Raw genomic sequence first — 26222 nt, 5'->3', positions numbered from 1 at the left:
AACAACATTCTTTGGTGAAGCAGCAGATAGGGGATCAGCCTTGGAGTGAGGAATAATTAGGTAAAGGTTCTGCCCCTGACACAGTTTCCTCTTCTACAAAATGAAGGTCTTGGACTCTATGGCCTCAGAAGAAGCTTCCCCCTCAAGATCTAGCATCCTCAGAACTCTATTGGCTGAGTAAGCTTGGGCAAGTCACTTGGGTGAATCTCTCAGCGACAGTGGCAACTCTCAAAATCATAAATTACAGTTACTTATCTGCATTGCTGGGCCAAAACCAAGGAAATCATGGGTCTGGACTGTCCCACCTTTCCGCCATATTCCAATCCCCTCCTTAAAAAAAAAAAATTCTTAAGCCATTCAGTCTCACGTATTTTTTTCTCATATAACTGTCATGAGGATGTACTTCATTTGTTCCATTTTTTTTACCTTTACATTATTTTGTACGGTGTGTGTGTTTATATTTATATGTATATATATTTGTATATATATAAAAATACGTGTGTATACATGTACATATATACATATACATGTACACACACACACATACATACACACACACACATATATATGTATATATATATATACATGTGGTTCAGTGGATAGAGCACTGAGAGCCTGGAGTCAGGAAGACATCTTCCTGAGTTCAAATTTGGCCTGTGTAACCCTGGGCAAGTCATTTAGCTTTCTTTGTCTCAGTTTCCTCATTTGTAAAATGAGCTTAAGAAGGAAATGGCAAACCACTCCAGTATCTTTGGGAAGAAAACCCCAAACGGGGTCATGAAGAGTCAGACACAACTGAAAACAATGGAAACACAACAAGATGTGTGTGTGTGTGTGTGTGTGTGTGTGTGTGTGTGTGTGTGTATAGGTGTATACATATATATATATATATATTTTTTTTTAAATTTTGTTCTTATCATTTTTTGAGGACCAAGTCTCCTTATCTTACCTAAGCTATAGTGTAGCAACCACTCAGTGCCTGACCCTACTGCTGCTTGGCTGGAAGCTCTGACCTATTCAGTTTCCCAGCCTGAGCAGGTTAACCCTTCTTTGGGCAGCCTGGTGCTTCCTCCCAACCCATGCCCAATATCTTGATGCCAGACTGTGCAGATACCCAGTCAGCTTTAACCCTATTTAAGCTTAGAATTTTGGAACTCAGACAATTCATCAGTCTCCCCCTCCCCTAATAGCAGGGATTATAGGCGTATAACATCCAAAGAATATATACATATTCATATATGAATACATACATACATATACATCTTTATACACATATATACATGTGTATATATTTTAATGAAAAAGAGAAGAAATCGGTTGAAAAAGTTTGAAAATATATGCAATATTACATACTTCTCTCTTTGCTAAGCAATGCCCCTATACTATTTTTAACTATTCTCTTGTTGTTGGACATTTAGGATTTTGGGGTGTGTGTGTGTGTATTTTCACAATTACACATAATGCAGTATCTTTGAACAGATAGCTCTTTTGTTGCCAATGTTTTTAACAAAAAATTTTTAATACTTTTAGTGTATATTCACAACAATGGAATTGTCATTTTCCACTTAATGGCATGAGTAGTAATGTTGGCTTTCCATGAGGAAATATAGGGGTCCAACTTGGAGAAAGGAGAGTGAGATGGGCCTTCCTCAAGCTGTATCTTTAGGAATTAGGATGGAGTGGAAGGGGGCAACTAGGTGGCCTGGGCAGCTATGTGACGCAGTGGATAGATCACTGGGCTTGGAATCAGGAAGACTCATCTTCCTAAGTTCAAATCCAGCCTCAGACACTTACTAGCTGTGTGACCCTGAGCAAGTCACTTAACTCTATCTGCCTCAGTTTCCTCATCTGTAAAATGAGCTAGACAAGGAAATGGCACACTGCTCCAGTATATTTGCCAAGAAAACTCCAAATGGGGTCATGAAGAATCAGACACTATTAAAATGACTGAACACCAACAACAATAGACTTGAAATGCCTTTAGCTGGATGCTTCCAACCCCTTTCCCTAGCTCCCTTGTTAATTTCACTAAAGCCTTCAAATACCCTGGATTAACTTTGATTCCCATTTCCTGGGAGGTTGGCCCTAAGCAGTAAGGTTGGCCCTAAGCAGTGTAGTGGAGACTTTGGGCCAGAGACCTTGGGACTGATGACTGTCTCTCAGAATGACTGAGAATAGGTAGTGGATCAACCAGTAAGCATTGGTTAAGTACCTGCTGGGCTCTGGGCACTGTGCTAGGCACTTTCTCCAAAAAAAAATGAAACAGTTTGCTCCCTGAAGGTGCTCCAATGGATCTTGTTGTCTTCCCCATTGAACTGTGAGCTCTTTCAGAGCAGTAGGAACCTTTTTTTTTTTTTTTGGCCTTCATGTCTACAATACTTAGGAACCTCACACATATCAGGTGCTTAGAAAATATCTACTGACTGACTCTGAGCCTCACTTTCCTTATCTGTAAAATGAGGGGGTTGAAATTGATACCTTCCCCTCCTCCCAGATCTATTCTAGCTCTTAATGAGCCTGTGACAAAGAGGGGAAATGATCACTGTCCTGAAACATTTAAAGGTTGTCTCATGGAAGTTAGATCAGGCTTATTCTGCCATGGAGCAGAAACAGGACTGGGGGGGAGGGCAGTGGGGGCAGTTGTAAAAATTCTAGGGAGCCAGATTTCCTGTATAAGGGAGAACATATTCACAAATCCAGTTGTCTAACAATGGAGTGGGTAGTCTTGGGAGACAATGGTTTTCTCTTTGGTAGAGGTCAATTAATAAAGGTTGGATGGCCTCTTGTTAGGGATGAATTGAACTAGATCAGGGGTTCTTAAACTGGGGTCCATGAATATTTAGAAAAATATATTTTATGGAGTCTCTTCTCTTCCATGGTGGCTCTGAGGTCAAAATGAAGTTCAATCCCTTTGTGACTTCTGACCGAAGCAAGAACCGCAAGAAGCATTTCAATGCCCCTTCCCACATACAGAGGAAAATTATGATTTCTCCTCTTTCTAAGGAGCTGAGACAGAGGTACAATGTCTGCTCCATGACCATTTGAAAAGATGATGAAGTCCAGGTTGTTCGAGGACACTACAAAGGACAGCAAATTGGCAAGGTAGTTCAGGTTTACAGAAAGAAATATGTGATCTACATTGAGCATTAGCAGTGGGAGAAGGCTAATGGTACAACTGGCCATGTGGGCTTTCATCTCAGCAAAGTGGTTATCAGAAGGCTAAAACTGGACAAAGATCGCAAAAAGATCCTTGAGCAAAAAGCCAAATCTCGCCAAGTAGGAAAGGAAAAGGGCAAATATAAGGAAGAAACTATTGAGAAAATGCAAGAGTAAAAACTTACACGGCTGTAATTAAATTTCTAGAATGAAAAAACTGTATATATATTTTATGCCAATAAAATTGCTATCCTTTGCAATCTTATGTATTTTACTTTATGCATTTAAATATGCTTTGAGGCAGGTTGGGGCACAGTGGATTGAACTAGGTCTGGAGTCAGGAAGACGTAAGTTCAAGTCTGTCCTTAGATATTTACTGACCGTGTGATCCTCAGCAAGTCCCTTAACTTCTATTTCCCCCAATTTCCTCAACTGTAAAAAGGGGACAATAATAGCACTTACCTCCCAAGGCTGTTGTGAGGATCAAGTAAGACGATATCTGTAAAAAGGTCTTAGTGTCATGGCACTTTGTACCTGGCACTTAGCAGGCATCTAATAGATGCTTATGTCCTTAAAATATTATTCTGAGAAGGGCTTCATGGATTTCACTCGATTGCCAAAGGGGTCCATGACAGAAAAAAGTTAAGACATCCTGGACTAAATGGTCCCTGAGATCCGCTTCAGTGCTGAGTCTGTGCTTCTGGAATACGCGGAATCAGTGGCGAGCCTACTGCCGCCATGCCTGGTCATCAGCAGGAGCCATCTTGACTTCTCTGAGGAAACCTCAGCTGGATTCTTCAGCAGTCACACCAGGTTCACTCGCCTTGTCTTTTACTTTTCAGGGAGCTCTGTTACAAGGTCAGTCTCATGTTCTGTGTCTTCCTGTCTTTGTGACTCCTTCTTATATAAAGGTTTATCAGCCTGGTTTTCTTTCTCCCTTTGCCCTTCCATATACCAGCTTTCTTCTGTTGCTATGTGCCTCCCTCTGTTTCCCTTTTGGAAATGTTTCTCTCTGTCCCCTCTTCTCTTTTCTCATTCCTCCTTTCTCCCCCTCCATTCTCTCCCTCTTCATCCCTCTGTTCCCCATCTTCCCTCTTCTTTCCTCCTCCTCTCTCCCCCCTCCTTTCTCTCTCCCTCGCATCTTCTGTCTCCTCTCTTCTCTCCCCTGTCCCTTCTCTTCCCCTCTCCCCCCTCCCCTCTTCTTTCTTCTTTCATCCTCCTTTTTCCTACCATCCCTTCTCTCTTCTCATCTCCTCTCTCTTTTCTTCCCCTCTCTTTTCTGTCCCCTCTCTGTTTTCTCTTCCCTCTCTCTTCTCTTCCCCTTTCTTCTCTTCTCTTCTGTCTTCTCTCCCCCATCTCTTTCCATCCTCTTCCTCTTCCCTTTCTTTCCAGTTTGTAAAAAAGTGCTTAGCACAGCGCCTAGCAGGTAGTAAGTGCTATATTAAAGCTTATTCCTTCCCTGACTGTCTTGTCTTCTCTCTTCCCCTCCTCTCTCTTCCTCTTCCTTCTCCCTCTAAAATGAGGGAGAAATGAGAATAAAAGAGAATGAAGCTTAATGGGCCAAGACCTTGTACAGAGTATTGTTAGTGTTTAATAAACATTTGTTAAATTCAAAATTGTATGTTTAGGAATCATCACCCAATAAAAGGGAGACCAGATGAGGAAAACTGACCACACAGAAGTACTGACTGGGCAGGAAATCACCTGGTGGTTGGTTATAATAGACCACATCTGACTGGGCTTGCTGTGTTAAGCTATGTTAGTCTCTCTCCTTTTTTTCTGTCTCTGTCCCTATCCTTTATTGGTCCTCTCTCTTCTCACTATTTTTCTATCCCTCATTCCCTCTCTCTCCATCTCTAGATCTCTCTCTCTCTCTCTCTCTCTCTCTCTCTCTCTCTCTCTCTCTCTCTCTCTCTCTCTCTCTCACACACACACACACACACACACACACACACACACACACACAATGAGCAGGCAAAGATGATTTGAGAGTTACTGATTCTGGGTCATTAGGAATGTGACCAGTTGGCCCACCCAAAGATGAAAGAACCAAAAGGCAGGAGCTCTGGTTGTCTGAGTCCTGATGTCAGGGAGGCCCCATGCAGGGAGCCAGGGGCAGGGTACAACTTGTCTGAGAAGAACCCATGGGATGTTTAGACTGTGACTCATGCTGGTTTTAGACGCATCAATAGCCCTCTATCTGGTGGGAGGGAGCAGGAACCTGCTTGGTGGTAGTGTGGTTGTAGGATTGTTAGGGAATCTGAGGCCCCAGATATATGTGTGTGTGTGTGTGTGAGAGAGAGAGAGACAGAGAGAGAGAGAGAGAGAGAGAGAGAGAGAGAGAGAGAGAGAGAGAGAGAGAGAGAGAGAGAGAGATAACTCCCATTAGATCCTCTGAAGGGGACAAACTTGAAGACTGATGAGTCAAACTGAAGGGTAAAGGGGAAGCAAAGAGGAGAGAGGAAAGGGGGGGCAACAGGGAAGGGAAAGATGACATTTTTAGGAGGAGAAATTATAACAGGAAATGATGCCTATTTTAGATAAACCCTAGTACATAACACAGTGCCTGGCACATACAATATTGTGGTGGTTGTTCAGTCATTTCTGACTCTTTGTGACCCCATTAGGGGTTTTCTTGGCAAAGATCCTAGAGCGGTTTGCCATTTCCTTCCCCAGCTTATTTGACAGATGAGGAAACTGAGGCAAACAGGTTGAAGTGACTTGTCCAGGGTCACATAACTAGTAAGTGTGTGAGGCTAGATTTGAACTTGGGTCTTCCTGACTTCAGGCTTAGTGCATATCAGGGACCCCTTTGAATGTCTAGTGAAGCCCTCAGACCCTTTCTCAGAAGAATGTTTTTAAACACGTAAGATTACAAAGGAAACATAGTTTTTCCCCATCCAAGTTCACAGACCTCCTGAAATCTGTCTATGGGTCATTGGAAGTCTGTGGACTGCAAGCTAAGAATGCGTGCTCCAGGTACTTTGCAGCTTGCAGGCAGCACTGCATCACTTGGGCTGTCCATCTGGTATCTCTCACTCATGGTACACGACCCACTCATGGCCTTCTCTTATCAGTAAACGTTTGCTGCTTACTGTGGTGGTGACAACATTTAAAAAACAATATTAGAGAATGATGCCAAGGCTATCTGACATGTGTCAGAGAAATCTGTCTAAAACAGGATCCTTAGTGGCCAGGGCCTTGTGCACAGTAGGTGTTATGGAGTTCAAAATAGGACATTTTGGATTCAATGCCGATAATGTAGAGATTACATAAGGAAAATAGACTGCACAGAAGTACTGACTAGATAGAAAAGTAAGCTGGTGGTTTGTTGGTGTTCTTGTTTGTCCTTTGTTTTCAAAGAGAACCGATACCATAAGGAGGGCGATGTCTTGACTTGCAAGTGAATTGGATTGAAGTGAGGCAGGGCTGTGCAAAGTCATCAGTGCTGCTCTCTCCCATGTAGGCACATTAGAATGTTAAACTATCATTTTAAACATTAACTTGAGATGGCAGCATAGGGTAGTGGAAAGACCACTAGGCTTAGAGTTAAAAGACCAGTATTCTGCTGCCCATGGATTGTAACATTGGGCAAGGTACCTCTGAGCCCCACTTTCCTCATCTGTACAATGAGGATTAAAATACCTGTGTTACCTGTGTACCTTATGGTACTTAGGTTGACAGGTGTCAAATGAGAGGAGATAGAATGATACAGTGGAAAGAACACTGATTCTGGAGTCAGAGGACTAGATTCAAATTGTGCTCCTGTTACATACCACCTGTATGATGGTGGGCAAGTCATTAATTTCCTTAGGCCTCAGTTTCCACATTTGTAAAAGGAGGAAGGCTGGATGAGGTGGCCTTTGGTATTTCCTTCTAATGCTAGGCCCATGATCGTGTTAGATGAATGTATGTGCTGTCCATTAGGTGCCAGAGTAGGCCCAATAAATGTTTGTTGAATGAATTCAATGATTAATTCAAAGGAAGGATTTGTGGTGCACACTTGGTATTTTTGCTGACTCTGGTAGGTGGTTTGAGCTCAGGAGTTCTGAACTGCAGTGACACCAAAGCTGACCCAGTGTCTGTGTGAAGTCTGGCACCAATACAGTAAAGCCCCCAGAGCAGGAGGCACTAGGCTGTCTAAGGAAGGGGGAAGTGGCCCAAGTCAGAAAAATGGAACAGGTTAAAGCTTCCATGCAGATCACCCTCGGGACTGAGTCCGGGAGTGGCTACATTTCCAGTCTTTGCAAGAAAAGAAGAGCTGATCTCACCAACATATATACATACATACATACATAAACAAATGAATAAATAAATGAATGACACCAGAACCAGGAAGATATCTTCTGCTGACATCAGTTATTCCTCATTAGAGTGTTATCTGTTCACTGATATTGGTTGGACCTCAATGGAGTGTATGTCTAGTCTCAGTTCCTATGTTTTTAAGAGATTAGAGGAAAATCTACAAGAGTCCAGAGAAGAGAAGAACTAAAAGGGTTAAAGCACCGAGAAATTGGTCCTTTGAAGGAAGGTTCAAGGGACTGGTTATCTATCAAAGAGAAGGCTAAAGACTGGACATTTTCCTCCAAGGTATAAGAAGTTCTTTCAGATGGAAGAGACGGGAGACTCGTGCCCCCTCTACAGAGGGGACCATGGGTGAATGAGACAATTTAGCTGTTGACTAAAGGATCTTTTAAAGTCCTTTCCAGCCCTGGTTTCATGATATTTTCATGCTGCTTGAGAAGGGGGAATGAGAGCCATATGCCATACGAAACAGAAATCAGTCCCTCCCTGGAACGTTCCTGTAGGTTGGTCGCATAGAAAGTGATATGGAGAGGAATATTCCTGCCCACGGCCTGCTTTCACAGCCATCCTGAAAGGAGACCTTCTTGCGGAAGCTGTCAGACTGAACCTGACCTTTGGCAAGCTTCCCCAGGTCTTGGGTATCATCCACAGTCATACAGCACGAGCAGACTTCCCTGACCTCATCTCTCTGTTTTGTGCTTAGAAATAAGCACCTAGTTCTGTGCTCTCTCTGTGGGGTGAGCAGGCTATTGCTAAGGACCACTGCTTTCTGGTCTCCTGGCCCCTTTTTGCTCTGCTCCATTTCTTTTCTGTGATTTATAAAGTCAGAGGGCTCATGATAATGACAACACGACTCCAGCAGGGCTCCTTGGGGGACACTGAAGGGATGAGAGGGCTTTTGTTTCGAGACATTCAGAAATGGGGGCTGAATGCTCCCTAGACAGTGGGCTCTCTCCTGGTTGAACCTCCTTTGACTGCCATCTTGAAGGAAAGTTATGGAACTGGTGTCAAGCATGAGATTAGGCTGGTACCTCTCAGGGTCCTGGACAACTCTTTAAGCCTATTGCAGACTGCAGATTCACTGTATTATTTGAAGGAGTTTCCTCATAGAAAAGCTGTGATGTCACAGATATGGACAACAAACCACAATGTGCATGTGTGTGTGTGTGTGTGTGTGTGTGTGTGTATGTGTGTGAGAGAGAGAGAGACAGAGAGATAGAGAGAGACAGAGAGAGAGCGTTTGTGCTCAAAGCAGATTAGCTGCTATAACTAGTTACTGGGATCAGGGGTAAACTTATGAAGAGGTTACTTCTGTGAACACTGTAGTTCTTGAGCCCCCACCGGTGTGCTTTCCATGAACAAATTGGCTACATAATTCAAATAACATTTAACAAAAGCCTTAACTCAAAATGCAAAAAAAACAAGAACAAGAAGTTTACAACATTCCACCTTAAACTTGAGTCACACTCTCCTATCAATGTACACTGTGTCCATGGGGGAGAGTGGACACAAAGTTCAAGTATATGGAACATATGTGGCTAGGACAACTCATAACTGGATTGATGGGTCTTGATGTCCTTTTTCTTTCTTAAGGATTATACTTGTAAAAGTTTACTGGTGGGCATAGCATCTGTGTTGAATGGATAGCTATGCTACTAGGTCCTAGTTCCTCATAGGGCATGGTATCACAGATGGACAGGTTACTCTGCTGTACCCCTTAGCTTCCCTGCTCTGCTGTTGCTTTGCTGTAAGCCTGAAGTATTCCTTCACTCGTCTGGGCTTGCTCATCGATGGCAGGTGTCATCTCCAGTGCTTCCCACTTGAGGCTTAGCAGATACCCTCAGTTGAAGTTGTACTATGCTCTTTCAGAAAGGGCAGCGATGTTTAGCTTAGAATTGACAAAAGCTTCTTCAATCTACTCTTATGGATAGACTCTGAGGTTCTTCTCCCTCTCCCAGGAAGCAGTGCAGATTCACTTCCACTCAGTTTTGAGATAATTTCTTTGACCGATTTTTCATGTTTCAGGACTATGTCCTGTCAAGTGAGAAACCTTACTCTAACTTACGGTGATTAATCAAATCCTCATCTCTGCCAACTGACTCATAATCAGGCAATGTACATTTATACAATAATCACAAAACTGTTCTGGGGTGCAGGGTTGCTTTCTTATGAATTTCAGTGTTCTCCTGCTGGTATAACTGGAAATCCAGGCATTGGCATAGCCTTAACCTTGGGTGAGTGCATTGTCTCTGAGGGCTGCTTTCTTATTTTTCACATATAAATCTCACGTGTCAAAATCAGAAAGCAGTACACTCTTAAATTTATTCTGTATCTATATATACATTTTCAATTCAGCCCATTTATCCAAGTAGGCATAACACCAGCTTTTCCAGAAATCATCTCTCTTGCCATTGTCTTCAGCCCTGATGTTATCTGACCTCATTTTAGTAATTTAAGAAAGTGAGTCTTTTTGTGTTTCAGACAACAGGAGAAATTCCTCCTTTGGAATGCCCAAGTGGGGATGCCATGACATTATTTTTTAAATTCTCCAACAAAGTCCTTGGTGCCCTCATGTGTGATGGAGGTGACTGAGATCTCAAGGGTGGTACCAACAAGATTAAAAACTCTGGGAGATCTAACCAAGCTAGGAAGGCCCTGGCAATGGTATATTTCAGGCATCTGAGGACCAGGCTAATAAAGAATGGAGAGGCTCATCTCCACAAAGGTGGCTCTGATGACTTTTTTTTGGTCACAGTAACTCATGAATGTTGTAGAAGGTCTGTGTGGAGGGAGTATAGCCTGTGGCAAGTGTAGACCCCTTAAGGTGTTGAAATACCAAGAACAGAGGTCTTCTCCCTTTTGTGAAAACCTTCTGAAACATTTACCTGTGAGTATTATTACTCTGGACATTTATCTTTTTCTTTTGTATTCTGTCACCCCAATATAATTGGAATTTCCTTGAGGGCAGAATCTAAATTTTATACATGGCTTTGTCCTGAAGTAGCATATCATAGTGGATAGAGATCTGGCCTTAGAACCAGGAAGACCTGGGTTCAAGTCCTGTCTCTGGCACATAATGTCTGTGTGACCCTGGACAAATTACTTGACCTATGAGTCCTAGGAAACCCTCCAAGATTATAATTTTCAAAGAAGGTGCTGATGTACTTTGGCACATATTAGGTGCTTAATAAATGCTTGTTGACTTAATTAAAATTTCCCTATTTAGGAGTTCCTCATACCAATGAAATCACGGGCCTATTCCTTGTCCTTATCCTTCTTCCTCTTAAGCATAATAATTAATAATTAACTACAATAATAGCAGCTAAAATTTACATAGTGCCTTGTGGTTTGCAAAAATTATACATACCTCATTTGCTCCTCACAACAACCCTGTGAGGTTGGTGCTTTTAGCATCACTACTTTACAAAGGCTAAGAAGGGTTAAGTGACTTGTCCAGGGTCATGCCAAAGTATGTAGCTGGTACTTAAAAAAATGTTGAATTACAGATTAATCAAGCAAAAGTTGCCAGACCACTTGCTGGGTATGTCATAGAGAGAATTCTTTTCAGGTAAGGGTCGGGCCAAATTTCCTCTGAGAACCCTTCCAACTCTGAAATTCTGTGATTCTGTCAAATTGATTGACGATCTTTGATGGTCCAGTGACTCAGGAACAGCCCAAGGCCTTTCCTTAATCCCACCAGCTCAATGGATTCTTGGAACCAGTCTGTATTGGAGGGTAACCATTTTAGTTCAATCCAGCAAACATGAATCAGGTATCTAGGATGCTACAGCGTGGTACAGAAGTAGAGAGCCAGTCTGTGAGTCAGGCATATCTGTTCAAGTTCAAGGCCAGCCCAGAGCACATACTAGCTGTGACCCTGGCGAGTCACTTAATCTATCAGTAATCCACTCTCACAAAATAGGTGCTGAGCTGCATTAGGTAGAGAGAGTTTTCTGTGCCAATGAAATCATAGGTCAGGGCTGATTCAAAATGTGCCAGGTTATATATTAGGCACTGGAGATGGGAAGACAAAAATGAAATCATCTTTGCCCTCATGGAACTTACATTCTACTGTGGTGAAAAAAATATACACAGCTAAGTACAAACAAAATATATACACATGGTTGTTTTATGTGGGTAGAGCAGAAAACAGCTGGAAAGGCCTTGACTAAGAGCTGAAAGAGAAGGCCCCCACCCTTGTCCAGGCAGTAGCAGCATCAACCTCAGGGTTCAGGATAAAACAGGAGAAACACCAGCTTATCCGGTTGGAAACTTTATGGGGGTAAAATGGAACCACCCAGGCGGCAGTGGAGACAGGGGGAGAACAGCACCCTTCTTTGTCCCACGGAGGAGGGGTGTGGAAACTTTTTACGAGGCTCCAAAAGCAGGGAGGCCACCAGTTTTATAGCCACCCTGCTTTGCCTGTAAATATAGTATTTGAATTGTAGCTTCTGGGCCCCATCACAGGAATACACAGAAGCTAACTTCTCTGGGTTGGAAGATGGGGAAAAGAGGCATTAAAAAAATATATTTTTTTTAGCACTGAAATCCCATCTTAGATGAGAAAACTGAACCAAAACCAAAACAAAATATTTTAAAAAATCCCTTCACTCAGGAAGTTTAATTTCAAGGTTTCTTCATTGCCATTGATACCTAAGTGGGAAGCAGGTAATTAGGTTTGTCAGGTCATGATAATAACAACATGTGTTTACCATCATGCTGATATCTCAACCAGCTGCAAGGGACTCGAGGAAAGCGATCTGCGGGGATGTTGATGGAGAAAAGGTCAAGGCTAGCCGGCAGGCGGGCTCTGGCTGCTTGTGCTTGTCCATGTAAATTACTACCAGGCTCTGAGTAGCACTGGGGCCCCCTCCTCCAGCGGCTTGTCCTGCCTACCCCTTTCATTAGGATTATGGTATCCTAGATTGAAAGATGGCGGGGACCTCAGGAACCATCTACTCCAAGCCTTTCATTTTATAGAGGCAGAAACCGAAGCCTAGGGAAATTAAATGATTTGTCTGGAGTCACGTAGGTAAGATCAGAGATGGGATTTGAACTGTGTCCCCTGACTCAAGGCAGCCAGGTGCACAGTGGATGAGCAAAGGCACCTTCCTGAGTTCAAATCCGGCTTCAGATGCTTATTGGCTGTGTGACCCTGGGCAAGTTACTTCACCCTGTTTGCCTCAGTTTCCTCACCTGTAAAAATGAGCTAGGGAAGGAAATGGCAAGCCATTCCAGTATCTCTGCCAAGAAAACCCCAAATGGGGTCGCAGAAAGTCGGACACGACTGAAACAACTAAACTGCAAAGAACCTCTGACTCAAGGTTCTAATGTCCTACAACAACATATTCCAAGCCTGGGCCCGGGTAAAGTTTATTTTACTATGCAGTTGCTAACCTGTTGGGTTTTAGCTGGCCAGCGGTTTGGTTTAGGGTCAGCACAATCACAAGACATTAGGCCCAGGCTTGAAGGCCTCCTCCAGGCCTGACCACAGAGCAATTAAGGGCAAGAGTGTGATTTGACAATGGACCATGTTCAGAACAATCAGATCCAAAACTAGGGTAGCGAGATCTGGGCACCAACATTTAGAAAGCACCAACAGTACTACTGATCCTTCAGATGGTAGAAGCAACTGGTCTCAGTACTTAGTTAGCAAGGATAATTAGTTCAAATAGGAAGCTTTCTCCCACAAACAGTTATACCCCTTTGGTGACATCCTTCTTGGCCTGACTTCACCTGGTTACTTCTCCAAGTGGCAGCCACCCTAGCAGAGACTTCTGCGATAGGAATCAGTATGTTTGGATCTCTGCCTCTCTCCCCTTGTATGCTGAGGTCTTTCCTCTAACCGTCTTCCCTCCCTCCCAGCCCTGGTCCCCACTCTATTTGTCTAAAATTGATTTGAGGGGACCTTTCGTGTGGAAATCAAACCTGTTGACCCTGACTTCATGACATGCCATCTCTCAGGTTTAGGGAATGTTCCTCCTCCTCCACTCTGTCTACTGACTTCTCTGGCTTCCTTTAAGTCCCAACTAAAATCCTGTCTTTTACTGGATGCCTTTTCCAACCCATCTTAAACTTAGTGCTTTCCCTCTGTTAATTATTTCTTATTTATCCAGTTGTCTTCCCCATTAGATTGTAAGCTCCTTGAGGGCAGGGACTGTCTTCTGCTTCTTTTCTTTATTCTCAGTAATTAACACAGTGCCTGGCACATAGCAGACATTTAATGAATGTTTATTAATAGATTGACTGAAATTGGCAAATGCTATTGATTGATTGAAATTGGCAAATGCTACAAATACCCTGGGCTACATTTTTGGTGCTCTGGTTTACCATCATTACTAGACTCCCTTTTTGGTAGTGGGTTTTTTTTTTTTTGGCTAGGCAATGGGGTTAAGTGACTTGCCTAGGGTCACACAGCTAGTAAGTGTTATGTGTCTGGGTCCAGATTTGAACTCAGGTCCTCCTGAATCCAGGGCTGGTGCTCTATCCACTGTGCCACCTAGCTGCCCCCTTGATAGCGTTTTAAGTAAGCTGTAGGCACCTAGGTAGTACAGTGGATAGAATGCTGAGCCTGGAGTCAGGAAGACTCATCTTCCTGAGTTCAAATCCAGCCTCAGATACAGCTGTGTGAACTTAGGCAAGTCACTTCACCCTGTTTGCCTCAGTTTCCTCATCTGTAAAATGAGCTGGAGAAGGAAATTGCAAACCACTCCGGTAGCTTTGCCAAGAAAACCCCAAATGGAGTCGCAAAGAGTCGGACATGACTGAAACAACTGAACGAGAAAAAGGTTTACAAAGTTCTTTCCTCATAGAAAAACTTTGCCAGGTAGGTAAAGCAAGCATTATTTCCCCCATTTTCTAGATGAGGAATTTGAGGGTCAGAGAGCTTCAGTGCTCGGGGTCACACAACTAGTGAGTGTGTGAGACGTGGGATCTGATTCTGCTACTCCTTCATAGGAATGCAGTAATTAAATTACTGGTCAGCTGCCCACAGTAGCATAGTTTGTGAGCAGATGGTGTTGGAGGGGTGGATGTGATCTCACTGCACTTTAAACTCCTCTTAGGTGCTTTTCATACTCTAATTTGCATTATGTTTATTTGGGTAGGGCTCCTAGCTCCTCTTAATAGAACACAAAATTCATGAAAGGTAGGACTGGGCCCATCTTTGGCAAAGAAAGTTCAGTGTAGCTGTTATACTTCATTTGCACTTGAAAAACAAACAGGTGTTTGAAATAAAAGTTTCTTCAAATTAGACCCAATTCCAGTTGTTTGGAGTGGGCTTTAAGGCAAAGACAGATTTGTGTTCAAATCCTGGTTCTGACACTTATACTAGCTATGGGAACACGAGCGGTTAATTAGGCTTCCTGAGCCTGAATTTCCTCCTCTCTAAAATGAAATGAAGAGAAGGGAAGAAGAGAAAGATTATAGTGAATGGTCTGGGTTTTTTCAGTCAAATGCAGTCCTCAGTAGAGCAGGTGTGTGAGGGGAGGGAGGTGAGGAAGGGAGGAATGGTCTGGACCTACCTCTAATTGGCTACAGAGAGATGAATGTTAAATTATCAATGTATTTACACCCCAGGAATCAGCAAAATACAAATCAGGGCTTGACTTATTGTTTTGTTGATTGTCCAGACTTAAGAGAACAATGGAGAAAATGTTAATTAATGCAGAATGAAGTTAAAAATATATCCTGTTATACTTTTTTGTGTGGAAAGCTGGTTGTTAAACATTTACTGGTACACTCCTAGATAGGGAAAAAGTGAGAGTCTTGAGAAGCGAAAGACTAGATTTGGAATATCTACTTTGGGAATACAGGTAGGGAACTAATTGGGGAAGACTAAAATGGATTGCCTTGTGTCAGTCAGTAATCGGTTCAAGTTTGGATAGCATCAAATTAACCTAGTCAGCAGGATTGTCCGAGTTCCTCCATCTCCGTCCAAAAGAACAAGTGAATAAAAGTCAGGAAGCATATAATAGGAGTAATCCAAGTCTAGGGTTTGGGGTTTGTCTAGGACTGGGCAGGGAGATGATAAGGGATCAGGGATTCTAGAGTAGGAGATGGTGTGAAGTTGAATTGGTTAACCATAGGGTCAAGATTGGGCAAGGAGGAAAGGCGAGTCTGAAAAAGTAATATTCACTAGTGTTCATCTAGCGCTCTGGAGTTTGGAAAGAGCTTTATACTATTGTAGCATTTTATTTTCACAACCACACCGAGCTGTCAGTGCTATTCAGGAGTGTGCTGGAGTAAGCAAGGGGCTAACCAAGGGTTAAACCAAGAGAGAGAAGCAAGTGTTAAATTTGCAGTGTGTTAGAATGTTAAATCTCCAAGGGATTTCCATTACTTTGGAAATCAGAAAGGCTACAAATGAGGGTCTGATTTATTGTTTTGTGGATTGTCCAGACTTTAGAAAGTGATGGAGAAAATTCTAATAATGCAGATGAAACTTAGAAGTGCGGGGAATACATTTCCCCCCATCACATGCCCCCTGGAGAAATGATTGTTAAACATTTATCAGCACATCTCAGGTGAAGAAATCAGGACAAACAGGGGTTAAGTGACTTGCTTAGGGCCACACATGCTAGTAAGTGTCTGAGGCTAGATTTGAATTCAGGTCTATCTTGATCCCAGGTCCACTGCTCTGTCCATTGCACCACCTCGATGCCAGTACTGAGGGATTGGAATTCATGATGAAGGGGAAGAATTAGGAATAGGAAGTTAAGGGAATCAGGATCATTTAGTTGGAAGAAGATAACTTGCAGGGAACAAGATAACTTTCTTCAATCAATCATTTTAAAAACACCTGCTATGTGTTAGACATTGATGACACAAAGACTACAACAATGCAATCCTTGCTTTAGAAAAAAAATACATACACACACACACACACACACATATATATATATATATATATATATATATATATATATATATATAAAAGTACAGTGCCTGGCACATAGTAGGTGCTTAATAAATATTTATTAATTGATTTATTGATATACACACCTATACCTATGTGTGTATGTACATCTACATGCACGCACGAAAGAAGGACAGTTAGGTGGCACCACTGTGCACGGAATACTGGGCACAGACTCAGGAAGATTCATCTTCATGAGTTCACATCTGGCCTTAGAGGCTTCCTACCTGTGTGACCATGGGCAATTCTGTTCACCCTGTTTGCCTCAGTTTCCTCATCTGTAAAATGAATTGTAGAAGGAAATGGCAAACCACTACAATATCTTTGCCAAGAAACTCCCCAAATGGGGTCCCTAAGAGTCAGACATGACTGAAACAGCTGAACCATAACAACCGTATATACAAATTGATTGAGGGGAGCGCTAAAAACTGGAAGAATTGGGAAAGACTTTTTGAACGAAATAGCACCTGAGCTAAGCATTGCAGGAACTGGGTATTTCCAGAGGTGAGAAGGAATGCAGGGTAGACAAAGGCATGGAACTAGGAGGCATAATAGGGATATATATGGGGAACAGTACGTGGGCCATTTTGACTTTACCCCAAACCATGGGAAGGAGACTAACGTGCAGTCAGACAGGAAAGATGGTCCAAAGCCAGAAAGCGAAAGGCTTTGAAGGCCAAACAGAAAAGTTTGCATTTTATTCTAGACTCTAGAGGCACTGACACCTTTTGAGCAGGGGAATTACACGGTCGGCCCTCTGCTTCTGGCCCTTTAGAGGCATGTGGAGGATGGACTGGAGAGTGGAGAATCTACAATCTATAGTATTTGCAGAAGACAATACTTGAAGTAGTGTTGTCTCAAAAAGAGCAGTGAGATTTGGCACCAGAGGGCCTAACTGGAGTGGGTGACAAAGAGGCAAAATACAGGTTTTGGTATTAGAAAATACTTCCTAATTAGAGTTATCAAAAAGTGGCTGCTTTGAGAAGGGGTTGCTTCCCCTTCTCTGGAAGTCTTTGAGCTAAGGCTTCATAACCTTTTAATGACTATTTTGTAGAGGTCAAGAATGGATTGACCCAATGGCCATTGAGGTCCCTTCCAACTCAGAAATTCTATGATCTGTCCAGTAAAAGAATATTGGCTCTGGAGTCTGAAGACTGGGGTTCACACGTCATCTTAGACACTTAGGCACTCTACCTCTGTTTTCTCTTCTCTAAAACAAGGGGGTAGATGAGATACCTCTGAAGTCCCTTCCAGCCCTGGATCTCTTATCCTAAGGAATTCCCATACTGATAAGCTCTTGGATTCACAGAAGCATTATGGTCACATTTTCCTCAGCACCTAGCAAAAATGCTGAAGATGGTAGGTGTTTAACAGATGTTTATTGAATGACTACTAACCGTTTCCCCTGGGTGACTGTATTTGTTCTCTGCTGAGTAATGTCTGGGGTGCCTGGATTCTAGTTTGCTGTACAAAAAGGCAATAAATAAAATGGCAGTAATGATAATAACCCCTATTTATGCAAGACTTTCCAACGTACAAAAATTATTTTGGCCTGTGATTTGCAGACCTGCCTCAGCCTGCCTCTCTTTGGCTTGGCTTCTCAGGGATGTGTTTTTTAAAACAATTTCACCGAGAATGTGCTCATCACAGAGAACAGTTTAGAGGAGGTAAATGGGGCTGAATCAGAATGGTGGGCTGGGCTGTCTCTTCTCTCCCCATACTCTCCCCATAATTCTACTAGGGACTTACTACCTGTCAGGGAAAACTATAGGAATATGGAAATGTCACAAACATTTTTGCAAAGAAATGAGGAAAAGGGGAGAAAATAGGGAAATGTAAGAGGTGAGTGGGATCATCCACTTTGAGAAGTCTGATCCTTGTTCAACTACCTTTCTACCTTGAAAAAAAATATTTATTAAATGCTCCCTATGTGCTAGGCACTGGGTTAAGTACCAGGGATACAAATATAAATTGTTAAGCCTTCAGTGTGCTCTACCATTCAGCAAGCCTGGCCTACTTGTAATTCCTCCATCCCACATGACAAATATATATGGTCTCTGGACCTTTTCATAGACCATTTCTCATGCTAGGAATGCTCTGCCCCCTCATCTGTCTTAAGACTTGGCTCGAATCTCACCTTTGTCAGGAGGCCTTCCCAGGTCTTCTAGCAGTGAATGCCTTCTCTTTCTCAGATTACCTTCCATCAACTCTTCCTAAATCCTGTACCTAGTTATTTGCGTGTTGTCTCCTGCATTAGGAAACGAGCTTCTTGAAGGTTGTGTGTATGTGCGTGTGTGTATGTGTCTTTCTTTGCATCCCCAGTACTTAGCTCAGTGCCTGGCACATAAAAATACTTAATAAAGCCTTCCCTTTATTCCAAGAATAACCGATTCCTAAATTTTTACCTTCAATACTCAGAATGGACAATGACATTAGCTGGAGCTTATCCAAAGGACAGCCATGATGATGACAGCAATGGAGATTCTTCCAGGGGAAGGACTGGAGGATGTTTAGCCTAGAGATGACAAGTACCAGGGCATAAAAGATGTCTTCAAGTAATAAAAAGGCTGCCATGTATTCTGCTTGTCCTCAGAGAGCACAACTTGGAATATTGAGCGGAAGTTGCAGGACATTAATATAAGGAAAAATTTGCCGATAATTGTAGTTATCCTACAATGGAATAGGTCGCCATAGGAGGTAGCAAGTTCCTTGATGCTGGATGTATTTAAGTTGTTGAGAATGTTGTGGCTGGAAAAGATAGGGGATGGACCTGGGTTCGAATCCTAGCTCTGCTATGTACTTCATATCTGACCTTGGGCCACTGGTTCTGGAGTCAGAGGGACTTGATGAAAGATCTACTTTTGACATTTACTGTGCGTTACCTTGGGTGAATTATCTAACTTCTCTAGGCTTTGGTTTCCTATGTTTAAAGTGAGGGAGTTGAGCTGGCTGATCTTGTTACCTTCTAGATTTATATCTGTAATTGTATGAACAAGTCAATTCCCCTTTCCTGGGCCTCAGTTTCCTGATCTGTAAAATGACCCTACTCTGTCATCAGCCCTCTTCTCTTCTAACTCTGTGCTGCCTCACTGGATCATCTCATCAACTCCCATGGATTCAGTTATCATCTTTGTGCTAATGAGATTCTAAAATCTCATTCAGTCTTAGCTTCTCTATTGATACCCAGTTATGCACCCCCAGCTGCTTACTGGACATCTTAAATTGGATTTCCATAGACATCTTAAGCCCAACATGACCAAAACTGAACTCGTTATCTTTCCCCTTTCAACCTTCTCTTCCTTCTGACTTTCCTATTACTATTGAGACCTCTACAACCCTCCCAGTCCCTCAGACTTAAAAACTAGGTGTCATCCTCAACTCCTCTCTCTCTCACGTTGCCTAGTCCTGTTGATCTCTACCTTTGTAACGTCTCTAGCATATGCCCTCTCTTTCCTCCTTTGACACTACCACCACCCTGGTGCAGCATATGGACATCCTTGGCTTCCTTTAAGTCCCAACAAATCCCACTTTCTATAAGAAACCTTCCCCAACTCCTCTTAATTCCAGTGCCTTCCCTTAATTATTTCCCATTTATCCTGTATATAGCTTGTTTCATATATATATATATATATATATATATATATATATATATATATATATATATTATATATATATATATATTATATATATATATATATATACATATATGTTTGCATGTTGCTTCCCCCATTAGATTGTAAGCTCCTAGAGGGCAGAAACTTTTTTTTTTTTAGCACTTAGCTGGCTACCTGATACATAGCAGGCACTTAATAGATGCTTATTGACAGATTGACTGGATGGCTAAGATCTTCCCATTATCAGAGGCTATGTTTCTGTATTTCTATGATTCTAGCGAAGGCAGACTTCAATGTTATTTATGTCAAACATCAACCAAGGAAGACCAACTGAGGAAGAATTGGTGCGGACCTGTTGTATTCTCACCCAGATTTCTGGAAGAGTGTTATTCCTTCTCCACTTCATTTGGGAATTGGCTCCTAACACTGGAGAGGCCCTCTGAGGATCGTACTCACACCTCAACCAAGACCATTGGCCTTTGTGAAAGATGGTCAGGGGGCAGCTAGGTAGTGCAGTGGATAGAGCACTGGCCCTGAAGTCAGGAGGACCTGTGTTCAAATCCGGCCTCAGACCAAACACTTGACACTTACTAGCTGTGTGACCCTGGGCAAGTCACTTAACCCCAATTGCCTAAAAAAAGAAAGAGAGATGATCAGGATAGGGAGAGGCACCAGGGGAGGTAGGCTCCCCATGTTTTTCAAGTATGAGGGTCATGGTTTGCCAGTCTCTCCTCAGAAGAAATGTGATATAGGTATAATTTCTGTTTGTTCTCCTACTACATAGCTATTCCATTTTCTTACTTCTTCCATGCTGTCCCTCTGTTTCAATTGTTTTTGGGTGCTTACCTGGCACAGAGTAAGTGCTTAATAAATGTTTATTGACGGTACGTTTTGGTCCCTCCTTAGCCCTAGGAATGCTCCCAGGAAAGGCTCCAGTATTAATCATTCATACTTTAGTTTGACAATGCCTAGAGTACCCACCATTTCTTCAATCAGATCCATGGCCACTCCAATAGATCATCCTAATGATCTACATAAGAAAAACTAAGTGGATGAAGAACACCTATTTAGATTTTGATAAGCAGTTGAATGAACGGTCCACAGAGTTTTTTTTAGCAACTCTATTTGAGACAGACCCTTAAGAAGAGTAATGAATAGGGTTCAGAACTGAAGAGAACATAAAGAGTATGCTGGATTGCATTTGGAAAATTATGCAACATTTTCTCTAATGCCAAGCTGTTCATTTATACAAAACCTATATGATTAATGCCAGGATTCTTCTAGTATTGCTATATAGCTGTGGAAGATAGAGTGGGATGGTCTCTAACAGATCAAAATTATGAGTGACCCAAACAGAAATGTAGAGGTACAATATAGTGGGCATAAATAGGTTGCAGCATACTACTAATTTTTATTTGAATGTAAAAAGCACAGAACAGGTATTGTTCTGGAGATGTTTGATGAGAAAAAAGAAGTTGGTTGTTCATATTCTGAGCCCAAGTGAAGGCTGATGGATAGCCTAAACGTATATGTAGGAGCCCCGGAAGAAAGCCTCTACTGCACTGAGTAGATCCAAAATGGAGGATGTATGGAGGACCTGGACAAAAATCACATGGGATGGGAAGACATGTATGGGTTGTGACCTGCCCTGTTGGAGGGAGTGCCCACATCAATAATAATAATAATGGTGATGATGATAACTGACATTTATATAGCATTTTATGAGTTGCAAAGTACTTTACCTACCTACATTATCTCATTTGATCAATGAGATCATCTATCCATTGACATATTCAAGTGAGTTATAGAGTATAGCTTCACCTTTTTCCCCAGCTGTTTGTCTTGTAAACCTCATCTCTAACTGAAATGGGGAGCCTTTGTTCCTTGTCAAAGGATTTTCAGGCTTCAAGAAGTAGCTATTTTGGGACTATGGGCACTTGCCCTGAGCTCCCCATATCATACTACACAGGTAGTTGGGTAGAGTTAGCTCTGAGGACAATAATACCAATAACGAACAAATGACTGAGTTATGCAAATTTTCCTATGCACATGGAGGGGTTTATGATGCCGATTGAGAACAATGTTTTTGCCATTGCCAATGTCAGAAATTGTAGCAGTATGTTTTCTTAAAGACCCCAGACTTAGTGATCAGTGTAGAATATTCAGGGAAATGGTGCTCTACCTAGCATACACGGCCCTTTATAATCTAGCCGCCTCCTACCTTTCTAGTCTTCTTCACCCTTACTCCCCACTACCTATTCTTTGATCCAGTGCTATTGGCCTCCTCTCTATTCCAACAAGACACTCCATATCTCAGCTCCAGGCATTTTCTATGGTTGCCCCCATGCCTAGAATACGTTTCCTCTTCAACTCTAACTACTGACTTCCCTGGCCTCCTTTAAGTCCCGTGTTTTCCAGAGAGTCTTTCCCAGCCCCTCTTAATGTTAGTGCCTTCCCTCTATTAATTATTCCTATTTATCCCATATGTAGCTTTTTTTAAAAACATGTATGTGTTTGCATGTTGTTTCCCCAATAGATTGTAAGCTCCTTGAGGGCAGGGACTAGCCTTTGCCTCTTTTTGTATCTCAGCGTTCAGCATAATGCCTGGCACATAGTAGATGCCTAATAAATATTTTCTGGTTGATTAAAAATTAAGTAGCATCACTGCAGGCTGCAAAAATTTGGCATCTATTAGATACCTAGCAAGCAAAGCTGTTGTTGGAATTATAAACACCAGAGGCTCACTCTTTTTCTTTTTTTTTTTTGGGGGGGGAGACAACTGGGGTTAAGTGACTTGCCCAGAGTACTGTCAAGTATCTGGTCTGAGATTGGATTTGAACTCAGGTCCTCTTGACTCCAGGGCTGGTGCTCTATCCACTGTGCTACTAGCTGCCCCAAGGCTCACTTTCATAGACTAGAAGACAAAGAATCTCTGTACTACAAATACAGATTCCAATGTATCTTAGAGAACTTAATCGATGAATTGTACTGGGACTAGAACATGATCAAAGACTGAACTACTGCTCAGAGTTATGTAGATACAAAACTGATAAAAAAATAATGAAAACAATATTTTTAATAGATGTTGCCATCCCAAGAACTCAAAATGTCCAAGATATATGGATAATGCCTGACACACAATAGATGTTTAATAAATGCTTGTTGATTTGACATGGGGGAAAACCATTCTAAAAATAGAGATATGATGGGGGAGATCAAAAATGTGTGGGAACAGACAGCAGTACACATAGACCTGCAGTCTTATTTGAAGATATACCAAGGATTCTTGAGCCTGTCTCCTAATTTTTTTTATTCAACTATAAAAGCAGTTATTTTATTTCCTTGTATAGTAGTGCATAGAACACTAAAGACAGAATACTGACTTGTTTCTATATGAAATCCATCCAAGAAGATGAGAACTAGACAATTATGATAATGATGACAATAACAATAAAAATGATGGTGATGATGATTAGATTCCTTCAACCTACTCATTTCCCATGACATACTCCTCCACCTCACCTCAGCCACACACAAAGATGGTCATACTCTTGATCTTACCCATCACTCACACACGTACTACTTTCATGTTCATGAGCTCTGAAATTCCATTTACTGACCGCAAGCTATTGGTTTTCTACCTTTCCAGCCTTCCAGTGCCAAACTTTGCTCTTTATACACGTTGTGAGATCCAATCCCTCAGTTCTCTCCCAGGCCATGACCCTGGCACTGGCCACACTGTCTTCTTTTCCCCATCTTGACCCCTTGGTGAATCAGTTCAACTCTGTATTGTCTTCTCTGGAATTCTTTGTCCCCTTATATTGTTGATTGTGCCCTGCCAAGCCTCAGCCTTGGATCACTACTACTTTCTCCTGTCTCTGCTCTTATTCCTGTGCTTCTGAACAAAGGTGGAGAAAATCCCAAAACCATACTGACTGTATTCACTATAAATTTATGTTACATAACCTTCACTAGGCCCTCACCGCAGCAAGGCAATCTGTTTATACTTCCCTAATTAACTCATAATCCATCCATATTCCGCAGTAGCTCTTCCAAATCTTTTTGTCCCTCCTCAAACCTCTCATGGCTCCCTCTACCCCTCCTCTAGTTGAGAACCTTGCCTTATGTTTTCCAAAAAAAATGTAGGTTATTTCCAAGAGTGAGCCCTCTTCTCTCTCCCTCCTCCTCTCATATCACTTAGAAGCCTTCTCTTACAATCTCCTCCTTCAGCCTTGCCTCAAATGATGAGGCAGCCCTTCTTCTTGTCAAGGCAAACCTCTCTACCTGCACGAGTCACCCCATCCCATCCCACGACCCTCAGCAGATTGCCTCCTCTGTCATCTTCACTCTCTCACTCATTTTCAGCATCTCCCTGACTATTGGCTGCTTCCCTACTGACTATATGTCCGTGATGTCCATGTCTCCCCCATGCTCAAAAAACTCGCACTTGCTTCTTCTGCCCTGCTAACCATAGACCCATATCTCTCCGGTCTTTTGTTGCTAAACTCCTCAAAAAAGCTATCTATGAGAGGTGCCTCCTCTTTCTCTTTCTCACTCTTTTAATTCCCTACAGGATGGTTTCCAACCTCATCATTCAATGGAAACTGCTCTCTCCAAGGTTACCAATGATCTCTTAACTGCCAAAGTCAATGTTCTTTTCTCAGTCCTCATCCTTTTTGACCTCTCTGGAGCCTTAGACACTGTTGATCATCTCTTCCCCTTGACACTTCTTTTCTCTCTGGGTTTTCTGAGATGCTATTCTCTCCAGGCTCTCCTCCTACCTATCTGAGTGGCCCTGCTCAGTCCCCTTTGCTGGATCTTTATCTGCATCACATCTGCCAACAGTGAGCATTCCCCAGGGCTCTGTTCTGTTCATCAGCTCCCATGGAGTTGATGATCATATCTATGATTATTACTTATTCAGCACTCACCTCTCTACTGACCTCTAGTCTTAAATCTCTATCTGCCATCTCAAGCTGGATTTCCTGTAGATATCCTAAACTCATCCAGTATATATAATTGTGTCCAAGGCACAGCGCTTGGTACTTAATATGTGTTTTATAAATGCCTGTTAATTGATTATATGTATTTGTGCTACTATATTGTTGAAAGCTTGATTATTCTCGATGTAAAAAAATACAGTGTTGTATATATAGCACCTAGGGGTTGCGATCAACCCTTACGGCAGGTTTCCCAGATAATAGTAGTAGTAATAATAATAATAATAATGATAATAATAATAATACACACAACATTTATAATAATAATGGCAGCTAGGTGGTACAATGGATAGAGCACTGGACCTGGAGTCAGGAAGACCTGAATTCAAATCCAGTCTTAGACACTTAGTAACTGTGTGATCCTGGGCAGATCACTTGACCTCTGTCTGCCTCAGTTTCCTCATCTGAGGCAGATAGATAAAATAGTACCTATCTTGTTGTGAGGATCAAATGAGATAACATTTGTAAAGCACTTAGTCCAGTGCTTGAAACTCTGTAATATTTATAGCTACCTATATTGTATATCTATATACTATTTATATATCTAGCACTTGTAAAGTGCTAGATAGTATTATCATTCCCCCTTTAATGTCTTTATAATGTCTCCTCCCTGTTCAAATCATGGGGTGGGGGGAAGTGACACTAACATTGAAGAAATTTAGCAACTCGTTTTTGCTAACTTTGAAAATCTTCTTGTATAAAAGATTGGAGAGTCTGAGTAGGTCAAGAGGGCTTCGGGATAAGAAGGGCCACCTCACCTCTCTGTGTTTTGCTAGTAGGATTTCCTGGTCAAATGCCTATCTCCCGATCCTCTTGACACATCAGCTTTCCCCACCAGAAGAACTGTAACGAGCAATTTTGGTGCCCAGGTCAGATTGCACTAATGATGCCCAGAGTGATCAATCAGCAAGCATTTACTGAGCGCCTACTGTATTAAAAACTGGGGATACAATTTCTCAGTTTCTTCATTTGCAAAGTGGTTTTTATTACAACTCTGTCACTTACTAGGTGTGTGATTTTGGATGAGCCACTGAACTGTTCTCACCCTCGGCTTCCTCATCTATAAATAAAATGATATTAATCAATTAACAAGCATTTATTAAATGTCTATGAAAATAGAAATCTCTGTCCTCAAAGAAGCCAAGTTCTCTATCAGGGCTGACAACATGTCTGTTTCTGGGCAAACCATTTTCCTGTTCTCAAACTCAGTTTCCTTATCTACAAAAGGGA

The 26222-nt window shown here is 42.0% G+C and overlaps 1 pseudogene; it reads left to right on the top strand.

The window, feature by feature from the left end:
* The first annotated feature begins 2867 nt into the window (after positions 1 to 2867).
* Positions 2868 to 3335, top strand: LOC110201923 (large ribosomal subunit protein uL24 pseudogene; annotated as a pseudogene).
* Positions 3336 to 26222: the final 22887 nt, after the last annotated feature.

The sequence above is a fragment of the Phascolarctos cinereus genome, unplaced genomic scaffold (assembly GCF_003287225.1).
Source record: "Phascolarctos cinereus isolate Bilbo 61053 unplaced genomic scaffold, phaCin_HiC Scaffold_9;HRSCAF=440, whole genome shotgun sequence".
NCBI lineage: Eukaryota > Metazoa > Chordata > Mammalia > Diprotodontia > Phascolarctidae > Phascolarctos > Phascolarctos cinereus.
Note: the sequence above shows the minus strand (reverse complement) of the source record. Positions and strands in the feature narration are given on the sequence as shown.